This window comes from Varroa destructor, unplaced genomic scaffold, assembly GCF_002443255.2.
Source record: "Varroa destructor unplaced genomic scaffold, Vdes_3.0 BEIS01000001.1, whole genome shotgun sequence".
NCBI classification, from domain to species: domain Eukaryota; kingdom Metazoa; phylum Arthropoda; class Arachnida; order Mesostigmata; family Varroidae; genus Varroa; species Varroa destructor.
Window position 1 is genome coordinate 55278769 of NW_019211454.1, and position 25343 is coordinate 55304111.

Genomic DNA, 25343 nt, shown 5'->3' on the forward strand with positions numbered 1-25343 from the left:
TGCTCCTCTTTGTATCACCCGGTTGATTCAAAGATCTAACCTTCTTTACCTAGGCCCAGTTAGAAGCAATGCAGCTAATACAGGGCAACTGTGGACGATGATTTGCTGATAATAACCATCGATTCAATAAATCTGTATTCTAAAACCACCTTTACGCCTCTCTGCATTATGTATTCCTGTTGGAAGTGTCAAACTTGGGTTTATATTTTTTTTTCCCTAAACTCATTCTCGTTAAACCTTTCCACGATTCTTGTGAGGCCGAGGGCGACATCGCAATCGCTAGTACTGCGTTATATCTATGTGCCCTCAAGTATATACACGAGGCTTCGACCCGTTCGGCACATCTGGGTGCCAAATACCGCTGCTTCCCTCATTTCATTGTGGAGGTGACAGCAAATGCTCAGGGCTTGGCAGTACGTGACCTCATTTTATGCTCTGATCATTAATGCAGCCAATTATCCGGCTTATTCAATAGGTTGCGCAATTAAAAATAAATGAATTGCTTGATGATTTACGCCTAAACCAAACTGTGACCCCCTCAAAACCCACCGTATTTTAGCATACATCACGGTAGGGTTATAAAATATCCATATGCTGACACACACAACTGGCACTGTGATTATCTTTTTGAAGTACAGATTTCTTCTTTTCTATATTGTATATTATATCTTTCTGCTCGCGGATACCTATTATAGGATAGTCGCATTATAACAGCCGAACGCGTTCTGTTGTTTTAAGCGAGCCTTGTGAGCTAACAAGGCCGTTTTCGATATCGGCAAATGCAGTTATCTATAACTTTTCCTCTTGATTAAATTCAATATTTCTAACCGTAGAAGATTGTGTGATTTATTTTTATACTTTTGCGCGAGTCCTTTGTGACTCCGCCGAAGGTGGCTTGGGAAACCTTAAATTCAAGATCGATAGTTTTTGAGCTTTCTTCAGTTCATTGTGCAATTCACTAATGCAAAGGTTGCGTTAATTGTCACCGACAGATTCTGTATAGATCGCAAAACAATGTTTTTAGGTAATATAAACTTCTCTTCCGACGCCTGGTTCATAGGAAGGTTCCACAGTTGTTTGTAAGGTTTTATTTATGCTCTAGAAGTCCCCCCTACAGAGTTTATCAGTGAAATTGTATAAAAAAAAAGATAAATTAAAACCCAATTGGCATTAACGTAAGCTAATAAAAAGGGTTGCAAAGGTCCTGGGCTTTCGGCTTCTTCTAAAGCGACTGTAAGCTCTCGACACTAAACCTTGTTCAAAGACTTACTGTTGGTAACGAGGCGAGGAACAGTCGTAATATATTAGCATGATTAATCCATATAGATGATGAAATAGCGCTTAGAGAAACAAGAATATGTATAAATACATATGTATACGCTGTATCGTCACTGACAATTATAGCAAAGAGAAATGGCCTATTTTTACAACAGCTTATGACTATTCTACTATCCTTAACAGCACAGAACTTCAATACATGATTATTGAATACAGGTAGTCGAATTGTTTGTGAGCTCGGCAACGACGAACGGATAGGCCACTTATGCCCTGTAAATTGTGTTGGCATATGAAATGAAAAAATAAGTTACCGCCTACGCTATACTTTATTGCTTCTCAGTCGGCGGTAACCCGAAGAATCTTTACTAGGTCTAGCGAGGTATTGAAGTTGTAATGCCTCTATAATAACTGGAGTGTTAAGAAAATCTGCTTGGTAGAACGTGGACCATGCAAGCTTATAGCAGAATAGGTCGAGGTTGTCGACCTTTTTTGGCATTTCTAGGTTTAACGACCCTTCCGAATTTTACAAGTTAATTATATGGAATATTATATTTCATTTTGCCATTATTTGATGTTGATTAACTAGGACACCATTTATTAGTTGGCTAAGAACTTGATAGCAATCAAACAGTTAGAATTGGTTTGCACTAGTTCTTACTGATGGTGCATGACGCAACAGCGCTGTCTTGGGCGGGGGGTGTAGGGAGGGAACCTGGCGTCCATTTGTATAGTAGGCATAGGTGACTGTCAACGCTAACCTCAAAGCTTTTCAGCTTGGCCAGTCATAGCATTTGTCTTATTTAAACTTTGGTTGCTGACATTAAATCCTTTGATTAAAAGCAGCCATTTAAAGCCTAGACCAGCAAAGCCACCAATTATCTTATTATTATTATGGGTTAATCTCCAAGCTTTCTCTCTGTATGATGTTTTATTTAGTCGCGATTAGCAGTGAACGCTAGAAAGATTGGCCTATTTTTATTTCGAATTGTCAATCTTTGCGGCAGATCTTGTCGACCTATTGATTAACGGCACCAGGCCAAGCTGTAAACAAGCTGAATAGGTCGGCTTCAAATGGTATCCAAATAGAATATCGCATAGCAACGTACTATGAAAAGCCGCAAGCAAAGCACGGCAGATCCCATGGCTTGAGCCTTCAAGTCAAACATGCCACTAGCAAACAATTTGACCGTTTACGTACTTCACTGACAAGTCCAGACGGACATATGAGCGCTATTATGCGTCCATGAAATTTTACGAGACACCGTTATGTTTAGACAATAACTTCTTTTAAGGATTTCACGGTACACGATTGAATTCGGTATATAAGAAGCGTCGGTGTCAAGGTGTCGCTGCCAAAGGCTGTCCAAGACGCATTGATTGAGATGTATGGGTCGTGATGCGGCACAACTAATTGCAGCAGCTCACTTAGATCATGTCATGGAACTCTTCATGCACGGTGTATTGATACAGGGTAATTGTTATCACTGTTAGTGGTACTTTGCGTCAGTGTAGTTCGAGTTCGCAAACGAGACAACTTCGACGTCGTTAATTTAAAAGTAAGAATTTCGAAAAGCTCCCCTGGTTCAAAGAAGTGCTTTAAATGAAATTATGTTTCTGATTTGAATATTAATGGAACTTCCGTTAATAATAAAGTAACGAGGAACGCTAAACATTAATTAGCTGGCTTCCATGGCCATGATGGCAGAACACCCTTTCACTTCTAGTCACGTGGTCACTTCGACGGAAGGTCTGTGCGCCGCCGTTTCAAACCTAGTCGTTAGCCAAACAGATAGTTATTATGATGGCTACAGAGGTGGCATAAATTAGGTTCCTTTGAAAAGCGCTACGTCGGGTCACTCACGGTCGACCCAGAAATATATGAAGTTAGACTAACTTCGATTTAAAAAGCATCATTTCTGCAACCATAAGCAAAGTAATTATTACTCTGTATGGAGCATGTAGAAGTATGCATTTACATTACACAAATACCATTTTAGTTTGACTGCTACATAACTAACTGAATTCATACCAAACTATAGTAGACGATTAGATATATTTTTGTGAACATATAAAAGTAACTTAATCTTTGCGGATAATTTGTGCAGAGTGATAATAATGCATAATTTGTGATAGAAGTGCAGAGTCTTTATGGCTCTAATAAGTGGCATCTTCCTTTCACTATAGCATGTACAGCCCGATTCCGTTGTTTGAGGTCAAACGGTTTAAATATATTAGATAATTAGTGGCGCTGGAAGAGTTTAGTAGGGAATGGCACAACTAGATAAGCCGCCCATCAAATCTACAATCACGTGAGATTGGCTATCAAGGAAGTTTGTACTTTATCAGCTCAACTCCACCCAAATTTTTCATCTGTAGAAAAAAAGCAAATGCAAAAATTGAGTCGGATCAATAATATATCAGAGATACGCGTGTCGAAACATTCACCGTGGAGAATATGTTCAATGACTAGCCACTAAATAATATATTTTCATTTATTTTCCGGAAAATGAATCTATATAGCGACAATGGCTCGCCATCTCAAGGCCGACATGTTCACAGTTTTCAGTGATAAAAATTCTGTACTTGGCGCTAGCAATAAACCGTTCAAAAGTCTTGCTGTAATTTAAGACGACAAAAACCATCTTGTTTTACTACCATTGTTGAGAGGTTATGCTGATACATTATTCGGTCAACTTTCATCGTACATTCGGTACTTGGATGAGATAGGTCCTGTTCTCCTTTTTCTCATCGCATCCATCGCTCTCTCGGTTACTTTTCCTCTCGTAGGTGCTTTCCACCGTCAGCCCCACAACCCCAAGCAAAATCGAGGAACAAATGCCCTCTACCCCCAACAATTTTTGTTTTGGCCTTAAGCAATTTTCGTATTGGATAAAAAACGTGCGTCTTCAGCTTTCCTTCAGACACAACCTCTTTCCGTTTTAAAATTTTACTCAATTCCTTGTATCATCTCTTTTCACTATTATTAATGAGCACAGTTGAACAGCTGTGCGCAAAGGATGTTTGTTTTTTTTTTAAATAAAATAAGCTTGATCTTTGTAAGTAATTTGAACGAGAACGGTAGATCAGCATTTCACACTCCACCCCGTAACGCGCTAGTTGGACTTGATTGATTTTGATGTTACTCAGAACGTGTTACCGTGCCCGTTTCCATCACTTGGCGCTTCTAAGCAGCACACGATAGAAAGAAGGTTAGTTGCTTAGTCCGTGGCTCACTGTAGTGTTTGCTTCGGGTTTTGTATTCGTACATTGCTCGGCTGCTTTTTGTTTTTCTTTCCGTTGCGGTTTCTTTGTTAGAGTTTACTTATGGCCTACAAGGAGGAGTTCCCTCTGGATGGCTCTCCCCGCAATTCGGCCCATCGGCCGCCGTCGCCATAGTTCAGCATTCCAATCATCTTTATTTGTCGTTCACGACAGCTACGATCTCATGTTATTTTGGTCCGCTGCCGTCTCCCTTGCCGGGGTCAGCTTTTGCATCGGGGACTGGAACTCTATATAGTGTGAAAGAGCTCAGAGGGCTAAAGCTGTAGCTGTAGCGCAAATACTTGATATTGTTGGTGCAACCGCACGCGCTGGCGCGTTACTTTTCTGCCTGCCTTCCCTTATTACTCCGATCAGCGGAATCATCTCTTTCCGAGGAATCCTCTACCACACTACCCTACTTCTAAGCCACTGCGGAACCGAACCATGGATGTATATGTACAGAATCAGAAATGCCGCTTGTCGGTTATGGAGCAGCAAATCGCGCATAGGAAAGGAGACAGAGTAATTCACACGATAATAATAACAAGCAACAATGCCAAATTTACCAGACACGGTCTTTCTTCTCGCCCTTCCCTATCATTCGAAGCTTCTTCGCGCGTTTAGACCTGTGCTGCAGTTGTTGTATGGCGATCCGGTCTTGCACCTGCCGGCAAAAAATGAACACGCAGTAGGGCTTTTTTCCTGGTGCGTACACAAGCTTGGCACCAATCTCTATTCACCCACGCACCCCCCTACATTTGCTGATATCTTTGCTTTGAAAGCACAGGGATTGGCCGGGAATAGTGTATATTAGCGTGATTTTGCGTACGTGCGGGCTTAAAAGGCCTGCATCGTTTGGTTTAGCCATTTGTCCCGTTACGTTAATAATGGGAATGAGCACAGAAAATAACATTAGAAAACAAGGGAAAAAGCAAACGGCCTAGTTGGAAGAGGTAAAACTCTTTTCTTTTTAACTCGTCTGGAGGGAATTGTAACACTAGAAAATAGAATAACAAAGAGAGCTAAGGAAAATAGCATTACACAACTTGTGAACAATATACATATAGATATATAATTTGCAATGAAATACGATGGTTCGAAGAATAATAGCTGACGATTTCAAAGCAACAGACCATATCTGCTTTATATGTATGTATATTCATGTGTTTGTAACTCTGCTAGTCACCGCCATTGCCAAATACTAGACAGATAACCAAATGGCACTAGAGTGACATGCTTCTAATATGTAGGTGCGATCTTTCTCTCACGACCTAAAAGTCGAGCTATGAACCATATCCACAGACTTTTCGTAGACCATTAAGCATATCTCAAACCTCTTGTTTGACGAATATCTTAATCGAGATCGATTACATATACAACAATATCATCGACTATATTTTTCCTACTTGCCATATAGGAATGAAATAGTACAGAGCTACTTGCCTACAACCGTCCAGCCCTCACCCATGTTGAAATCTAGTCCAGTGGTTTCTCAGCGAGCAATTTTGTCCCCGCTCAAAAATACCTTGTTGATCGAGAATCGAGCATGCAAAGCTGCTTCGGATTCTTTGTTGACGTACCGCGTAACTCAGGCCTAGGCCTTCGTAGTATATAAGTCATAATGGTATTGGATGTTTTACCCTAGTTTAACGAATTCCATTATAGAGCCCCCACCTGCCGCAAGCATGACTTCTCGCATTCCGCTAAAGCGGCCTGGCTTTTCGACGAAATAGGAGGCCACACGATCACTGCCGTCAATAGATTTCCCTCTTTTTTCTATTAGGCAGCCATAACGATTCTCTCAAGTACGCGTAGTCCGAAAGAAGGAAAGTTTTCCAAGCGAGACAGCTCAAAATCAATGGCCAGATATTTTATTGATATTCGGGCTAATCGCACACGAGAGTATAACACATAGATTTCTTCATTCTAGATAAACTCAATAACCGTTTTAAACTATAATTGGCAAGTTCGAAGTAGACAAACGTCTTGCACAGAAAAATGTGAAATGTGTCATGTTCTCTATGGGAAAACCTTAATAACTGGAAACGTAATAGTAATAGTTAAACAAATTCGTAGGGCGTTTAACCTATTTCGAGTGCCCATAAACGAGCAAATGCAACCCAGAGTAAAAATCAAACCTATAATTTAGCGTATTCAAAGATCAATACAACTATAGGAGTTGATAAAATCCGATACTACTGAAATTATGTTGTGTCTAGCACTACTACAAAGAGAAGATTTACGCATTATGACATCACTTCTTAGGCCTTGAAAAATGTGGGCTTGGCATTCTCTTGCCAAAGTACAACGCTATCAAGATTTTCCTACGCACAATGGGAAAGCACATAGCGTAAGTTTTTAACCGAGAAGATAAATCTTAATCGCATGCCAGACCGCGGCGTAGAGTTCTTTGTGTAGCCGGACCATCTTGGCAAAGTCGGAAATACGGTGTGTAAAATTAATCCACTGAGTCTTGCTGGTGACTTTATTCGAATGAAGCTATATTGACGTAGCAAGCTAGCAACGATCTGAAATTTATGCATTTCTGAGCAGCAGTACCAACAGCAGCATAAGTGACACCCAGCAGTGGGGTTTAGCAGAAGGCACAGATCATTCGGAACATTTTTGCGGCCTGACTGTACTAAGCATAAGGCTTGATTCGAGCTAATTTTCATTCTAAGCTTATTTATAAAGTCCCAAATACTTCATGTATACCACGTATTACAGGGCAAGCAAGACACGCTTTTCAGTATGCCGTTTTGCAAAATCGAGATTATTGTAGGTTTCGACTACGCGGACTTACTTGTGCGCCAAACTAGGGTCGACATTTGTTAACTCTAACAGAACTCGGCTCATAAAATAGGAGCAGAACCTTTTTGGACATCCATAACACTGTGCTATAGAACTAGGAGTCCTTGAATAGACGGTCTATTTTAAACAATCACCTCAAGGTAGGAAATTATTTTATTGCGTCCTAACAGCAAGTCGTTATATAATTAATGTAGCAGTCCTATTTTTATGATAATAGCACAGATAAGATTTATTGAAACATAAAAACAAAGATAAAAGCGAAACATCGTTTTCAACCAATAGCTACCTAGACGCTTCACACTTTGCATGGCAAAAAACATTGGTAGCGGTTAGAACAGTCATAGTGCCCAAAATTCTGGAAATCGACAAAACGTCTTTCTTAGAAACCCAAAACTATGAGCTTCTCACACAAATGCAGATTATTGCTTTGTTTTTGCTAAAAATTACCTTTACGCTCAGCAATGATAGTATTTTCACATAAGAAAAGCTTATACAAAACTTTTAAGAAGTAGAAAACAGTTAAAAGAGAAGCACACATTAGAATTGTTTTAATTAAAAGCCGAAAACAAATGAACGATTATAGAGAAGAAAAGTTCAGTTGTTAAAAAAAAAGAGAAAAAAGTTCAAAATGGTCAGTTATACTCTTGTTCTGAACTTGGAAATAGATTGTGTTATCTGCGGTACATGCGGACTTTACGCATCTGCTATTGTATTGTATATTTCGAACGCATCGTTCACTATTTGCAGTTCAATGGCTTGCTTATTTATCAGCTGAACCTGTTCTCAAGGTAAACGAACATAGACCGCATTAAGTGCGCACGGAAGGTCTGCTAACAGTACCCACTTCGGTTGTACAGCCGACGCCAAAAAGCAGATCCACCTGTTTTAACAGCAGGTAACGGTATTCCAGCTCTTTCTCGATGCCTCGTACTATCGTCCCCTGGTGACACACTGATCGCGTCGATGGCGACGTCTGCAACAGCAGCCACGTTTTGCTCTGTCGTGGCATATCCCACGTGCGTTACCTACCAAAGGCGAGGTTTTGACACCATACCCTTTGTTACCGATGGATTTGAACGAAACGTGCACCTTCACCTGTTGTCTCCACCTCCTTTCCTATTCGATTCATGTGAGATCCTAACGCTTTCATGAATACAGGCAAAACGGCTGTCAGCAAACACACGCCCAGAGCTTTAAAAGCATAGTACTATCCTGTGATGCATGTACGCTGTCACAACAGCCGTCCATCGCTTCCCGCATAAACGACATTACAGTATCGTTTGCGTCCTTCTGGCCCTTTCAGGCTTCCTCGGTCCTTCATCTCGTGGAACCATATTTGCACATCGTACTGCACTCAGCTTAGCGTTATGCTTATATACAAACGCATTATATTCAACGCATCAAACGTCGGTAGTAGTGATCTACAAGCAGACACATATATACACGAAGGTACATTTATAGATCCGCGTACGTATTTATCGGGGTATTTTACGAAGGACGTCCACAATACGCTACATAGCGAGCTCAGGACATGGCAGATAGGGAAGCAGCTTTATGACAATGCTGGAGGCTAGCATTATCAAAGGATAGCTGTTTGCTTTGCTCAACAGTGATTCATGTTTGTTTTTTGGAGAATATGTACATCTAGTAGTCAACCTTGTGCTGCTAACTGTTCTTGTAGTTACGACCGTATATAGTGAATCATAGTTAAAAATGAATGACTATTTTGTAGAGCTCAGCGTTTCATAGGTTTCAAGTACATGAACTTGCTTTCAGTCGGACTCATTGACCCTTGCTTATCGTATTAAGGGGTAATACACTTCTAATCTCAATTCAATTCCCTATAGCACGTTTTCCAACAACACAAAATGGTATACGACGACGTCAGCTGTACCCGGATTGACACAGAACGTTCCTTGTTATTATTAATTGGTCAGATTCGTAAATTGCATGAAAAATTTAGATACCGATATCATCTTTAGAATGCGTTATTTTTTCCTTGCATGGAAAGCAGAACTATCTTCTGGAAATCTGCGCTGATAAGGAGAAATGCCTACTACATTTTATTGTTTTTTTATGTTCAATATGGCATCTTGTATAACTTTTACAGGTAATATCTATAAGTTCACATGATACCGGGTGACGATAAGCTCGGTAAGTAGCAACAGAGTATGAGATAAATAGAAAATTAAAAAAAATGTGTGCACTGCCGTCTAACATCGGAAAGACGGCTACGCTCCTTAAAGCTACTGTGTCATAACCTAATAAAGACTTTAATTCAATTGCTCGAGTTTGGGAGGAGCGGCCATGGCAGCGTTATTCTCTATATATATTCATTATGTTAAAGATAGCTGTGTAAGAAAGTGTCACAATGCCTCGTTGAAAGGACTTTTTATGTGGCCTGCGGCCAGGGACATTTTGTGACGTAGTATGCTGTTCAGAGCATCTCGACTACACCATACATACCTATCGGGTAGAGTTTAACTAAGAGGACAAAGTCACTCGTACAGAGTTAGTTAGCTACCTGACTATTATGTGTGTGCCGTGTCCCTGAACTGTCAGCTTAACATTGTTTGCCAGTAACACATGGCTTGTTTCTAATAGAATCTTGTTGTCCTATTCTTTGTGTCCTAATACTTACTCTCCTCTTAACTGAATCACTAAGTCTTTTTTGTTACGATCTATTCCTGAAAAACTAATCATTTCGATGAAGATTCGCATTACCTGGCCATTCTGGAAGGTTGCCTGATTTTCCAAAAATTCTAACCCAGCTAAGACATTTAAAATACATTAGAACCGTGAAAGACATACGAAAGAGTGTTTCTTTGGGGCTGGTCTCGACTCGCGTATAACTGTCAGCAGACATGGCCTGCTTTGACCCATGGCTAGAGGACGTATTAGAAACATTTATATAAGTTCGCTATCCATCGCCTTTTTACAAATTAGCTAAAGTATGCAGTTTTGGTGCCTGTCGCTACGGAGGCCAGTTACCATTTTGCTTTTGTGAAAACTGAGCAGAATTACAACAGAGGTTTTTTGTTATGTTAAACAATCTGTTATCTTACAGCGACGGTAAGTATTTTCGATCTTACATGGTCGCAGCTCTTATAGTTAAAAGGCATGTTTTTTATATTTTTCTCAGTAGTGAATGGTCAGCAAATAAAGTACTGTTTCCAACACCTAAAAGGTCGCAAGCTATCAACGCCTCCTATTAAACTGGACTTTACTATCCTTTTTAAATTATTGAGCATCGGCCATACGCTACAGTTTAGTGCTAATTACCTGCTTCAATTGAAAACACAGAAAGTTGTTGTTTGGTAAAGTTCAGACTTTTTAAGAGTATCAATGGGAGTTTTCCTGAAGCCGGTTAAACTTTCAAACGGCCATCTAACGGAATGCCTAACGGCGATACCGGACGAAAAACTTGAAACATAAAAGCTCTCAAGCGAAAGGCGTAATTTCCAAACGTATTGACGATTAGCTTGACCAGCTTCCTCAACCGAAAGCAGCCGCACGAAGAGGCAGACATTGGGGCAAAGGAGGGTAAAAAGAGGGTAAAGAAATGAGTTACTGAAGATCGACAGAAGCCAGCAGAGTAGAAGCGAGGGAAAAAAGAACCCCTACTTGCTTGGTATGGTACTTAGCGTTGCTGAACGAAGACAACGAACTCGGTCGTCTCGAGGGAGTCGACCAGGGTTTCCAAGGATTCCTAGGAGGACTCCACCCGCTTAGCTCCTCCGGGTTATGTGCAGCTCTTCTTACAGCTGCAGTTAAAAAAAAACCTGCTGAGGCGATTCTTAGGTTTAAAAAGGGAAGATGCTACAGAGCACCGAATGAATGGTTTGGTCCCGTTGACAATTGAGCCTATCTTCCGTTCAATTCGTTGTAATAAATATGTAACCCAACATAGACCCGTTATATATTTTATATAGACACAGAAAGACGCCTTACAAGCATACATGCAAGTGAGTTTATAGGTCTATCCAAGAATCTGACCAATGTCAACGAATTCTAGAAAAACGGTCGAACGATATACCTTCTCCTCTGTGAGTTGAACTTCCTTACCTTAGTCGTTTTGATATAGCTTTAAAGTAAGCTCTCTGGAAATTCAAATAACTTCTACAATATATTCCCCAAACAAGCGAGCCGTGAGTAAGCAACTCAATTTGTGGCATGTACAAACATTCACAGGCGGACATATCTTCATATTTTTAGCTAAACGCAATACCAAAGGTTTCAACTGAAACTACCAAGTAGATTTACGTTTTACGTAATAGGTAGTGGGTCGCAAACTTCCTCCTGCTAATACGGATTACTATGCTTCAAAAGTACCATGTATGTAATTGTTTCAATGAAAATATAGGAATAACGTTTGAAATGTTATTGAGAGATATTTTCAATGCTATCAATTTCAATTTTCCGACAGTAGAGGGCAACCGATTGCGAATTCACTTCATATATATATACACCATCTAGCTAAGGAACCGTTTCTGCAACCCGTACACATATATATATAAGGCTGTCAAAGAATATTGACGAGGTAATATGGGTTGCGTCAAAACGACGCGGGTACCATTTGAACGCTGAGGTTCGCTATATCTTAGAGTTTTATTACGATAAGAGCACATATGTCGCCAAGACTCACGACAAATTGTGCGGGTCATTAAGAAGTGGTATTGGAGAAAATAGCCTAAAAATGCGTATGTGGTCAGAAGACTTGATGGGGAAAATGCTCCTCGTAGTGGCCAGTCAAAGCTGATGAAGCTACTGCGAAAGTTAAGCAAGAGCGACACATGAATAACTAACACATCGCCAAACCTAGACCTCCTAGACAACCTAGACGTCTACGACAAGGTATTTTTAAACCATTTGAGGAAAACTGGCCGCAAAAAAACCCAACACTCGCGAGTCGAGTTAGAACAATCTACCTGGTCGATTTGCATCTGCAAAAGTTCTACAGAAATACAACAGAATCAAGATCTTTCACCAAAGCCACATAAGGCGTGCAAAAGGACTGAGGTGCTATTCGTAGCAAAGCCTAAGGAAGGTGCTACACGTTGTATTTGGAAATGTCCATTACGAGCTGTGGCCTAGCGACTCTCATTTTGACTCAGCAAGCGTCAATATACGTTCAGCTACTCGGACGAAAATCGGCTTTAAGGCCTTAGATTGAGACGCCTGTACTGCTTCTGGATAAACTTCTACATAGATGATATACATCATTTATACAAAAGGCGTATTTTAGGAATAGCATGCAAGTCGTAAGGGTGCTGTGTATATGAGAGCGATCTGCTTGAAGGTTCGCAAACAAACTGTCTTCCAGTGAAGCCGCTAATCGTTCAACACAGTAAAAACGTGATAATCGTTGTTTGCTTTTGCTTATTAGTTCGACGGTAATTTTCTTCTACTAATATGTCGTTTTTTTTTTCGCTTTTTATTTTAAGGTTCGCTGACGACTGCTAGACGAGAGTCGTGACAAAATACTGAAATTAAGTAGAAAAAGCAGTATTTTCGACTTTTGATACAGTTACGTGCTAAATAAAGTTGTCGCTCGTCGAGTATGGAAGCCAAAGGGGCATTTATTTCTGCTCATTCGTGTAAACACATTTATATAAATTTATGGGGGCAAATTAAGTCCCGACCGATAATCTGGCCAAGACAACTGTATTCAAGAGTTCTGGAATAACTGAATATCGAGACGTAAGGCTTAATATGTCTTGCCCAGTTATCTCCCAGCGCTAATTACAACAAGTTGCCGTATGTGAGTTGAGATAAGGATACTTTGTAAATTGCCGGGATATTTTTGCGGGGCCATGTCCAATGCGCAAGACACATCTCCGAATCCGTACGTAAGAGGGCCATTTCGCAGAGGCGGCTAACATAATTCAATAATGAATTTACAGGGCAATTTTGTTTACAATTAAAATAAGCAATCATCTGTTGAAGTCTCTAGATGCTGCATCATGAGACTGCGTATTTAATTTCATGTTATCATTAAATGATACCAATAGAGTTTTGACGTGACATTTGCCTCGTCGTAGACACAGTGAAGGGGGATGTACGTGAGTGAAAATAAAGGATTCATTGATAGATCTATTCTACTTTGTGCCTCAACGAATCGCGGTTCTATTTAACATTTAATTGTATTATAAATTGAAAATACTGCTCCTTCTAGTTAAAATCGATAGATACCTAATCTTATTATTTTGTCACGGCTCTCATCTAGCAGCTCTCAGCGAACCCTAAGATCTTTGTTTATCTACTCACAGGTCATAGAGCGCAAACGTGTACTAAGAATATACAAATGGACACCTCGCCCAAAACGCGTCTTCATACGCACTACGTGTCCGTGCATAAAAATACCTTCCTGGTATGTATTATCGATATAATGATCGTCGACTGATATAAATTCAGCTTCAAAAAGCCTCCTTTAATTGCGGCTCACGACATGCAAGGCAAACTGCATATTGTTTTGGTTTCTGGAGCCCCAGAAAAATACGCACATCTGCAAAATACAACAATTATATATTATTTATATAATGAACATGCCGTCTGCGTATGCGGCTGCACGTACCTCAGTATATACTGCTTCGAAGAAATCACTCGGGTCTTCTTCCACTATAACGCATAGTACTATATCTATTCTATCTAAATCAATCGAACTATTTTTTTTTCACTGAGTGAACAGTTTTTCCTACAAATTGTATATGTAAATTGCTGTAGATGTAAAAACATTCAAATAAATTCGACCCTTTTCAACCCGCTAGTCAAGTTCACGGTGCAGCTGGCCCAGTTCCTTTTTTGTACATTTTCAGAAGTGTTTCCCACATAGACCTGGATGCTAAACAGATGTATATATGATGTTAGTGTATGTACGGAGATACAGAATGGCCCGCGCTGCGAGGAGCTGCTTGACAGTGGGAGTGGTACGTGACACGACTGTGATAACCAGTTGTCGCTTAGCTTTAATAGCTGATAAGGCACAGACGCACATGCCACGCAAGCCGTCCGGCAGCGGAACGGGACTCCGATGGTATCGTAGCGAACGTCAGAAACAGTAAAGCAGTTATACAACGAAATATGCGATGTTTTACTATGTCTTATCAGTTCATTGAAGTTCGTAAAGCTGAATCCACCGATATTAGCACAACTGTCGTCCGTGATTTGCGCCTAAAGTTTCCTAGTATGTGCTCTAGTTTATCGACATGTGAGATGCTTCCACCTGCTAACAAGAATAAAACTACTGCAATGGATGCTCTTCCGACTTAGCTCAGTAGCTGTTCGCTTTACTCGTCCATGTCTCTTTTACGACCTTCACAAACATCTACTATTAAACAAGCAGTGACGACGATATTTGTGAACCTTCTACAAGCAACTCAATGGCTATCACACGCATCGCATTCTGAAATACAACTCTGATAACGTAGTACAATGCGCAAACTTGTACGTTCGCTTCGACCGTTTCAAGATTACACGAAACGTTTACATTCGGACGTCCTCCTGGGCAGAGCTGCCTACAGCCGAAGTGGTGGTCGAAAGCAGAGCGCGGAAATAAAGCAGCAACGGGGACTGCCGATCTTTCGGTGGCCGCGACGGCGCCGGTGATGGTGCGTGTTCAATGAGTGGCATCACAAACTCACGAAAAACTGTACATACGATTGACCGGTAGCATTACCGCTTTTCTATTCTCCTCGCTAACCATTCACTCGGTTCCAGCCGCTCAGCTCTCGATCTCCGTGGACGAGGCTGGCGAGCAAAAAGGGACGAAGGGCAGCGAAGGCGACGGGAGTGCTGTTAATGGTTTGGGGGGTAGCTGTTCATTAAATTCCTGGACGCGTTGTAACGGGCATATCATAAACATATATACTCGGGTGGCACGGGTCAAGCCACTTGTTTGAAGCTAGTTCGCTCCATACTGCATCAAAAAACTTTCAAATCCTTTCACTATTAACTTAATCTTCAACATTACTACGGTTAGTAGTAGATCACTATCAACATGAATACACAGTATCTACAAGAATGTCCTAAGGAAGCCAAACAAATTGCATAGCATGCCCTTACAGCCGAATTCAATGATTCGACTTTGGCTTTTAGAAGGTTATTTAAGATATATATTAAGAAGAAGATATATTAAGATTATTTAAGATATATTTTAAGAAGATTAATAATAATCCTACGTGATTTGAATCTTGATATCTTGTGACATTGACTGCGCAAGTTTATTTAGGCACGTGCACAGACAGAAGCAGATGGTGCTTCTGAAAACACATTGGAATGATCTGAAACCAATGTAACAACCGTTGCAGAAGCTCTTAAAGGCTCGCAAACCTCCCATATAATCAGCCAAGATGACTGCTCCTTACTAAACAATTTTTTAGGAATAGGGCCAAGGACTCGAACCGATCGAAAACAATCGAAATATCCTTTGATTAGTTTGTACGAGCCCTTGCAGGGCAATTAGGCATTGGCAAGATATTATGTTCCCCAAAGTATTCTATAAATTGCAGGAGCAAAGAGCATTTTCAATAAAAATAACTCGTTGGGTAATCAGACGCGTCGTATGCCTTCAAGGTTTAATTCTCTAAACCTAAGCAACCGATTTTTTTAGAGTAAGCTTCTTTCATATTCTGCATTTGATAAACGAGTACGATGGGTTTGACTTCAAGCCGCATCGCGAAGCATCCCTATCCCTAAGTTACTAACCAGACGATCTTATCATCGGCTTGAGATTTGATTCGAAACCTAATATTGCTATACCCGTTTATAAAGTAAAAGGGCTGTAACACGACCCACTAATATACGCTACCTCCAAACAATCCGTTTTCGCTCTGAGCTAGCGTACATCTTCACGAGGTGTCCGCCAGAAGCCTAGCAGAATATAATAATTGATTGAACTGCAATCTCTCGTGTGTAATGACGATGTCTACATAAAATTAAAGAATATAATTATGCTCTTTAATGTGAAACGATACCTAACATCATTCCATGTACACAACCAACCGGTCGAAGCCCTACCTACTATTCCGATCCATACGAAGCTAATTTTGCAGGTTACATTGCAGAGTACCATACGTGTCTTCGTAAAGTAATGCTGCCGATCGATAGTGTTGAATGCCGATGTATACAGGAGAGTCACTTAAGCTACATGCACCCGTGTACAAACGGCTACAGGTAACGATCGATTACATTATACATCATACTAATGTCAGTGGAACAGTAACCAGAAAAATACGTTTTGCTGTGCTACCGCTGTTGAAATCCCACTAAGCGTTCCTCTTTCGTCTATATTTTTTTTATCACAGTTATTAAACCGTTAAAATCATAAGTGTATTAACGTTATAACGGCGTGCCATTTTTACTTCATTATTAGCGCATTCTGTGAACAGCCACGTCTCTGGACTCACTAAGACCTGGCCTTTATTTTATTCTCAGCAATTCTGCGTATTCAGAAACAGACAGACGTTGGCATCACTGGATTGAAATCGTAGCTCGGACCTTATGACTACGAAATTCACCCACATAGTGTCGTATATTTACTATATAAAAGTAAGCTCTGATGAGTTACCCGTCGTTTAGCTCACCTAGTGGCCAAGATCAACTAGCGGTACAACTATGTAATAGGCTGAAGTTATCGAGGCGGAATGTTTTTGGCTTTGTTGTGAGGGGTAGTGTTTAGTCAGTCTTTCCCGAACTGTCATCAATTCTACATCCGCTACCTGTTACACACTGCGTCAAAAGGCATACTTTCAGTATGAAACGAAGCGTGTCTACGCCTGAACTTGAATCTGAACCAATATGTGTGGTAAATAAGCATATTACTTATTAACTATGAAAGTGTAAGGCATCGCAGTTAATATACATCTTGTTGAGTGCATTGCCATGGCAACTATAACTAACGAGCACGTTACCGTACGTAAGTTGAAATTATCGTTAGAAAAAGGAAAAACTAGGAAACTGTTAAGTTTCATAGCTGCTTGTAAGATTACCATGCCGTTTTATAAGCCACTTAGGGAAACCGCGGATAAGTATAGCGAGATCCGTTACGGCTAGATTCCTAGTAGAGGCAAGTACTTAATAGTATAGGTGAAAAAAGATAGTTCCAAGGACCACTTCATAAAGAGACCAAACAGAAATATTAAAGAAATAAAAACGAAACTAACTGGGTCAAGCAGTTGCTTGTGTTCTCTTAATATCATAAGATACAGGCAATTCGAAACTCCTCGTGTAAGTCGCAGACTTAACGCGGATGCTCGTTCGAACGAACCGACGAATAGCTATATGAGACAAGGCGCTTCAAAGCTTTCTCTTAGTAAGAAGATCTTCTTAGCCCTGCGTCCATGACAAAATATTCAACAAGAAATACGTGATAGTAAATTAATATCTGTAACTGATGCGACCGGGTAAATTGCTTTGTGAATTAGACGTTATAAGGGTTATGTTTCTTGGGTGAAAGCTTTCTAGGGATCTAGCTGCGTCATGTTCACCTGCTGAACTTGAGGGACACGTCGTCATTTTGGGATCGTGGACACACGTGGTTTTGTGCTGGGAGCAAGGCGTCGTGTATTAACCGTAAAACACAAATTTTTAAGCAAAGCTACATATGATACTTATTAGAAAAAAGTATAGGATGTGCTCCGCTATCAATTCAGTTAATGACATAGGTATCTAAAGAGTGCTAGGAGACCCAAAGCAACTCGTATCGTATGAGTTCAATCTAATCATTGATTGCTTGTTTCATTCTAAATTTTGACTATTTTGCCTATCGATACGCTATGTATGCATCACGCACAACAATTTAGGAAACGCAATACAAATCTCTAAAAAGTTTAATCAGATGTCAAACAAGGTCTCCATGATCGTAAACGACTGAAATCTATTTCAGCGAGAGCAGTCTCAACAACTTGTCAAATAAAGACCTACCACATAGCCAACCTGATAGTTGAAATCCATAACCTTTTATCGTTGTCTATTATTTTGCTACTTCAAGACACGGCACAAATGGGACAAGGATTGGGAGTAATGCCTTTCCAACAAATAGTGATTTGGCAAAAGACCCAGCTACGAAAAGCACGATAATCAACCTGGTCAGCTAACAGCGAATCCGTGCTTCTGTCAATGAGTAGCCTCGTCTCTATCGATCAGATTTGTTCAATTCGGATAAGACCCAAATACGTTCTCAAGCAGCTTCGGTAAATAAATATATATAGAACAATCCTTTCTTGGTCTAGGAAGATGTGACTTTCTGTCTGCCCGCAGACGTCTGCTCGATTATGCAAGATTACATTTAATAACCCCCACATATTTATCTGTGCGACGCATCCTATTCCGGCTTCTTCTACTGTCATCATTTACTTCCTCGATGTATCACCTTTTCGCCATGACTCTCCCGTTCCACACTGTTCTTGCGCACGCTGAGATACGGCAGCAAGCTATATGGCCAAGGGCTGTACACTTACCACTATCCATCCATGATATAATTGATATGCAATAATATATTGGTACAGGATACACAAAGGCAACCAACTTTGCTTACATGAACCCATTCGCTAAACTAATATTGCCTATTTACGTACGGTTGTGGGTACGTACGGGTCGCAGCTGAATTTTACCACTGCACTGCAGATAGGTCTCGTTACCTTAGGATACATGCCTAGTCTGCAGACTGAATAATAATCATAACATAATAACCTGTAGAAGTATAGAAATAATCTATTTCAGATAATCCGGATTACATAATTGGATATATTGGCTAGCATTATGCCAGTTGATCGGCAAATAAATGACTAGACTCTTTCCCTTTGTTCTATTCATATTCAGCAGTAACTACAAGACACGTAAATACGTATTGGACGTTGAAAATAAGTGCGTCTATTGTGCTTTAGTTAAGTATACACACAAAGTCGTACGGCCAAGGAAGCTAAAATTCAAACGACGATAGAGATAGAGATAGAGATGCGCGAATCGAACCATGGCTGCTTCAGAGCTTCCAGGAACATTACTCTGAATCTATTGCAACTTTGTCATGGGGTCAGAGGGCCGGAAGTGAGTTATTGCTACAATGGGAGATCGGATCTCGTATGATTTATCGGATCGGAACGAGTTTTTGCTACTGTAGCGCTCCATAAAAATATCCCTTCACTAATACTCTGTACAAGATATATACGAATGATTTAATTTAATTTTATTCCTTTTCATGTGACCCAAACCCTGCGTGATAAGGATAAAACTTCTGGCCAGCTTAAATTTTTTTCAACCAGCATAAAAAATATTTACGTTTTGCTCACAGATGTGGTTCTACATACAAAACGATAGCAAATATTACCCTTGTAATTCATTGCGAGCTATAGGTTCCCGTAATAAAAGTGACTTCGCTTTGAAATTTTATTTATATCTGAAGATCGTTTATATAAACATGGTCGGGATGCGGCATAGAATAATGGTCCGTGACATCGCATCTCACAGGAATGAATGATAGAGATCCGTGTGATTGTAATAGTCATTGCGAGAGGTTTCTTCGTAACTGTAAACATTGGACCTTCCACCTAAACTATCAGAACCCTATGAAGCCAAATATCCAAGTACGTGGCAGTTCATAGTTCTATGTAATGGTACCTGTTCGAGTCCAAAACATATCTGCCGTAAGGGTAGCCTACTTCTATTAACTACTGAGTCACGTATAGCACACACGACAGGCTTTGGCCTATATCTCTCCTACAAAACCGACGTTGAGAGATTCGAATCTGTATATCTTAGGTACAGCCTAAGCTATAGCATGCAGTGTAACATATTGAAATCAAATGTTAAAAAAATTGGTAAATGGAGGCAACTCTGCGTGCGGAAGACTTAAAATATATTTATAATGCCCGGTTAACTAAAGATTTTTCAGGACGTCTTTTTGCACCATTTTGGTACTGAGATTTGTCTGGTTCAAGTTAATCAGTTGTTCATGTGGCCCATGCGGCAACAACAATGATCAAATGTATAATATAAAAAATAATTATTAATAGTTAGTAATTAGGTCCCATGTTTGGGTACTTCAAGCATTACCAATTTAATTAATGTAGCGTCCGAATTGAAATGAAACATTTATTTTATTTATTATTCGATCTGTTCTAGAAGATAATAAAGGTTGTACAAGTCTACACCAATTGGGCTAATTCCTACATGGCGGTAGTGGGCGACTGAAATAACGTTGGTTAACTACAAACGCATACGTGCAGTGCTTTTTATTGGTGACGTTGCATTTTCTTAACTTTAAACTTACGTTTGTCGATCGCACCGACGCCAGTTACATGCACAGAGGTAATGACGGTTGCGGGTTTACAAACGCCATTTTAATCAATCTTATCGGCAGGAGTTAACTAGCGCTCCGGTCTTGCTGTCCGCTCTCAGAGCTGTTTGCCATGCAACACGTGCAACTGCGGGAACCTTCATTTTGTCTTCTTAGGTTACCTTTCCCTCTCATCATGAACCGCATATGTAAATAGACTTGCGCGTTTAATTCACCTTGCTCTATTACATATACGCACCCGTAGCGTTTCTCCTGTCTTCCTGTTCTCGCTGCGTGTCTTCCATCATGTCTCGGACCGGCTTTACTCGACTGTTGTAATATTCTGACGTTTTTTTGGTTTGTGATCTAATGAAGCCTCCTCTTTATAAAACTGCCTACCCTGTCTAAATTGACCTAGTGAATACAGGGAAAAAGGATCAGCAAGAAAAATGATATTGTCACCAATACATTCCTGCACTGTAGTTGTGACTGGGAGAAGTGGTCGCCATTGTTCGATTCGGCCGACTCCCTCTGTTTAACTGTGTAGGCGTGTTGATCTCTATCTCTAATACGATGGTATATTTGTAAGACGTGAGGCACACAGGCTCAGTTCTATCTTTTTTCCTAATGCCGCTGTCAGGAAGTCTACCGACGGGGTCTTCTTGCTACGATCCTTCACCCGAAGAGCAGGGCTGACAGCTTCGTTAAATCCTACATTTACTCTTCCTAGATTCGAAAACCCACTCACGGGTCACTGGCTGTGCACGCACTTTATCATTTCCGCCATTTTCACTTGCTGCCTACATGCTCGACCTGGGTCTCCAAATCCCCTATTTATTCACATCACGCTATCGACAGTTCGCTGTGATCGCCAACCAATACGAACAAAAGTCGTCAAGCGACCGCAGACGAGAAAAATCTTCAAGGCTTCGATTTACGTTAACGACCTTGTTTGCCCAGCACACCCAAGAAATCGCATATGTTAGGTTATCGAGGGCCTTTAGCTCAGTAGGCTTATGTTACTGCGGGGTTTTTATAGGGGCTTTATGCTATGAAACAGTATCCGTTACAAATCCATATTTTCTAGTAGGATTCTATTAGAACCAGTGTTTTTGTTGAAGAGACTTTTTTATAGTGCATATAGATGTTTGCGACGTTGGCTCTGCAACGCATGAGATGAAGGCCGACAGGCGAAGTAAAAGCTAGCTGCCACTGCATCATTGATTATTTCCACATCATCTTCGACCCGCTTAATCATATAAATGACGTTGTTTTCATGGATAGGCAGTTTCAAAGTTTAGTTATTGAACAGTTAAGTCACCATAATCAGTGAAAGACAACGACTGCAATGGTGAGCATTTGTTTCGGGCCACTCGAAACATGGAACTAGCATTAGCTAGACAAGACTGAAGACCAATGAAGCGGTTCTAACCGTAGCAACAGTGTAAAAATTAGCTTCCACAATGGCAGTAACCAGGCTAATCAAAGTTGTTACTGTACCACGGACGATGAATTCCATAGATGCATGTTGATTGCAAAGTCAAGGTTCAGCGACAGCCTAAAGAAACAGGTAACTTTAAGAACAACTTACCTCAACCTAATCATAAGTCTCAACAAGAACATTTTGATAAAATATTGTGTAATTACGTTATTGATTTTGTTTATCCTAACAAAAACCTAGTACACGTCTATATGGTTGTATTTTATAATTTTAAACATTTTCAGGTGTAACGCAAGAGAACAGACATATGGCGGGGAAACAGGGAGGGATGGGGGGTCGAGGAGGAGGAGGACTGAAACAAGTTGTGCCGAACAGATATTTCGTTTAAAAGTACGTTAGTACGCACTTTTTTTACTTCCGATGACGCCGATGCATGTTCCCATTTTAGCTATAATGAATTATCAACATGGTGATTTTTCGGGGATCATTGAAGCTGAATGACACTCGATTTCTCGTGAACCTTTGGGTATGTAGTCGCTCTGGTATTACGCACAGGCTTAACCTCCGTAGAGAGTCAGTGTTCAATTCCATTCGGGAACGCGCCTGTTTTCAAATTAGTTTTATTTTTAGGGGTATGCTATAGACGGTTATTAATGTTACAGAAAGCTACGTACAATGGGAAGACGCGTTTACTCGTTTTCCTGGGACGCATGATATGGCCTTGAATGGAAACTGCCGTACCGACCGTCCACTATGCATAAAGCCGTCCAAATATTGTGCCTTATATTTGCGTTATGCGCCATTTTAGACAGCTTGACCACTATGTGCTTAAAAAATCCATTAAATCTGCCGTGGCATTCTATTTTAAAGCCTATCTGAAAGGGTAATAACATCGGGAGGTTATGTTCCCTCCATGCGAAAGGCAAAAATTGCAACACATAGTGCGATTTTCCAAAATCCGAATTTTCCAAACTGGTCAACGAACGAATTAATTTCGTCATCTACTTGATCCAAAAAACGAGTAGGGTTGAGTGACATGTGTACGATTCTACAGACTGCTGGTCCTTACCTGCAAAGGCTGCACCTAGACGGCAAAATTTAGGTTGAGAAACAGTCGTCTATGGAAACTCTTCACACCATTATAAAATCGAGTACAATCGACAACATTTACCAATAGATTTCCAATAAGGACATGTCTCGAATCCGTTGAAATTATTAGTGCCACTTCGGACCATATCAATGAAGAATAAAGTTACCGTAAGATGTGTGCGTCATGAAAAATGCGAGCTATATTTACATCGTGTGTAGAAATAATGCACTTTCATTTGCCATATTTAATAGACTTGTTAGACGGCTCTGAGCCATATTTCGGCGTTTCTCATCGCAGGTTGAACGGTGAAGACATGAATAACTAGCTAATGTACATATCCTCTATGTAAATTTCAGTGTACTATACAATCATCGAAAATCAATATCACTCTCAAAATGTAGCCGACGACAACACCTGTATGCTTCCATTTTACAACGAAAACATTTTGCCCAGTTCTGATATGCCAAGCCAGCAAGTGGTAACGCGCAGGACTACGAAAAAAGTTCTAAATTGTGCCCCGTAATACACTGCATGTTTAGCGTAGCCGCTACCTCAGCTGTGTTATAAAGCCACCTTTTCTATCCATGGCTAAAAAAAGAACAATATTTTTTCTATTAGCAGCAACAGCATAGCTTGCGTCAGCTGCATAAAAGCGCGACAGTAGATGATAACCATTTGTTCCATTCGCTTTTTCCTGTTGAATTGTCTCGTTGTCGAAAAGCGATACCTGACTTTTTCCTGTGCACGAAGGAGGCGGAAGTTTTACAGTCAGCTTCGAACATCCACTCCTCGTCATGGTCGACTGTACGCGGCAGTGAGGTGCCGAAGAATTTTCTGTAATACGCTCAATCCGTCAGAATTTTACTAATCAAATTATCTAACAATATACCTCTCTACGTGCTCATTAAGTGCTGATTAGAAAGCATGATATAACTGAAATTCCAATTGGCTCGATATCAAATGGCTGTGTTCTCACCGTTCGTTTCCCGCTAACTTCCACACTAGTAACTTTTGATGTAGGTAAGTTAGTTATGGATAAGCACAGATGGAAAGCTACATATAAACGAAAGCACTATAATGCCCTGCCAGTGTTAAGTCAAAGCACGAGAGTATGACAAGAGCTGCAGGGGTTTCCAGATAGATTCACTAGACATTAATATTTAGCCGACTGTAGTTTCTGCAGTGACACACTCAGCTTGAATCAAAAAAAAAAAAAAAAAACAGTCTCTTTTTTCAAACTTTCATGAAATGCTGCCTCCAGCGGTCACAACAACTAAGGCTTTCCTCTGGCGTTAATCAGAGAGAAGTTCAGATCTTTTTTTTTTGCTACCTGAGCTGACATAATGATTTTTACATTGGGCATTATGTAGTCTATAAGACCAAAACAAGCAAAATCAGGATTGCATGTTAGTTAGAATCATATAGGAAGTACTGTGGAAGAAGCTATTTTCTCACTGTCATTTATTCAGCAGCCGTGTTATGGTCTACAGTGCATGTATAGAAGTCTATCGAAATAAGAGGATGTGCACTCTTATGTTGTTGCTACGTTGCGGTACAGATTAGGTCATTTCTGGATAACAGATTTATTCAAGCGGTCCAGCACCGCTTATTTCTCTGCAGTGAAAACTACACCGAAGTGTATGCCAGAGGCTTTCTATTCGAGCACAGTGAGAAACAACACTGAACTTGGTGTGTATTGTTTTGTCGTCTGGGCTCCATCGATCGCAAACTGCGTACGTTCACCTTACTTTTGTCAATTGAATTGGATCTAATGATGTACATGTTCGCCTATTATCCTTTTAAGAGTATCTTATCATGAGTATTTAGAAAAAGTCCTGTGCATCTTATGGCTCAGAAGAACCCTACAAAACGGTGATATAACCTTTGAAATTTACAGTCAATTACGTAAATAAAAGGTGAGCAAAGAAGCTGCAATCGGGTTAGCGAGTAATTAATCTCATAAATAAATAGACAAAAAAAGAGAAAATGAGGTATATAATTCATTAGCGGTCTCTGGCAGCCCTTATTTGCAATAGGGTGCTTATATGCTGCATCAAACGGGCGTCTTCATTTGTATTCAATGTGATAATAATATAATAAAATTTCGACCAGCTCTCTCAAAAGAAATTTTGGCATTTGTTATTGAGCAACCGCGGTTACAAACGGTCGAAACGTATCACCAACTAAACTAT

General features: G+C 40.3%; 1 long non-coding RNA gene across 2 annotated transcripts in view; it reads right to left on the bottom strand.

Annotated features, from left to right (window-relative positions):
- Positions 1-25343, bottom strand: part of LOC147758830 (uncharacterized) — a 60081-nt gene that overhangs the window by 2948 nt on the left and 31790 nt on the right. The window contains exon 1 of one of the 2 annotated variants that reach the window (XR_015328095.1): positions 8195-8952. The exons of the other annotated variant lie outside the window; for it this stretch is intronic. This is a non-coding gene — a long non-coding RNA (uncharacterized LOC147758830). Of the gene's footprint in view, positions 1-8194; positions 8953-25343 lie in introns of those variants that run through there. 2 annotated transcript variants of the gene reach the window in all.